This window comes from Trachymyrmex septentrionalis, unplaced genomic scaffold (assembly GCF_001594115.1).
Source record: "Trachymyrmex septentrionalis isolate Tsep2-gDNA-1 unplaced genomic scaffold, Tsep1.0 scaffold22, whole genome shotgun sequence".
Taxonomy (NCBI): Eukaryota; Metazoa; Arthropoda; class Insecta; order Hymenoptera; family Formicidae; genus Trachymyrmex; species Trachymyrmex septentrionalis.
The window spans coordinates 2544380-2545587 of record NW_017305375.1 but is presented as its reverse complement, the minus strand read 5'-3'; the positions used below and the strand labels follow the sequence as shown (position 1 = coordinate 2545587).

The 1208-nt window shown below is 29.2% G+C and overlaps 1 protein-coding gene across 1 annotated transcript in view; it reads left to right on the top strand.

Moving 5' to 3' along the window:
• The window catches only part of LOC108748253, a 26625-nt gene that overhangs the window by 24539 nt on the left and 878 nt on the right, over window positions 1-1208 (top strand). The gene's annotated exons all lie outside the window — the stretch shown is intronic.

Below are 1208 nucleotides of genomic sequence, written 5' to 3'. Positions count from 1 at the left end.
ACACACACACACACACACACACACACACACACACACACACAATATCAATTTTCAGACTAATATAATTTTTACAATAATAAAAAAATTAAGGAAAAATTATTTAGTATTTGAAATTATATTAAAAATGCACTGAAAAAAGAGTCTGATTATAACCACCAAATGTTAGAATGAAATAATTTCAACCAAATATTCAGATAATATCATAATCACAAACACAATTGTACCTTTACAAATTTTAGTATTACCATTGGTAATACCATTTAATAATACTTACTAAATATTTTTAAAAGTAAAATTATGTTTAATTATGTTACCTGCAACATTTAATTGAAATTATTTCACTCAACATTTGATAGCTATAACCAAACTCTTTTTTTTTAGTGTGCGCTGAAGCCAGGCTTTTTACTGCGACCATCTAATACACACATTAACATCTTGGAATAAAAACTCAAATCTTACAGCGAATTCGATTAGATCCACTCGATGCGCACTGGTGCACATTAAAGCCGTTGTACACAAATTGACATAAAAATATATATGTTTAATGTAAATATAAAAAAATGAATTAAACCACGGATAAAATCCACAATACATTTTATTGCACTGTTAAGTAAAATCTGTATTTCATAATTCGAAATATTTGCATTTTACTTTTACACGGATTAAATCAGTGTACAACATGCACTAGTGCACATCAGTGCGTCCAACCGAATTCGCTATTAGCTTCTAAATATTTAAGGTTTTGCAATATTTCTGTTTTAAAATATATTGTAAAGCATAAAAATTCCTGTAAAAATTTAGATATCTAAGAAAAGTAATGAGATGGTTTAAATAAGACATAGAGGTTACTGTTAATAATATTCGCAAGCTAATGTTAATTAAATATTTTACTGCGATAATTTGATATTATGATATCATAAAATTTCCGCAAAAAAGAAACTTATTAAAATATTTGTATCAAAACGATCTCGACGTGGAATATAAAAATTAAATTATACGTTAACATCATTAATCAGCGGATGTTCTAAAACCTGTTTCAATTCTAATCTCTATTTAACATCCGTTCACGATAATTGTGCTGCGTCGCACGCGAAATGTGCCCGACTCTTTCCTCATTCTATTCTATTCATCTTGAATGTCTTAATAAGCAATTGCGGAAGTAACTCGCAGCGTCTCGTCGAGCAGACGCGCGCAATTTACACGCGCAT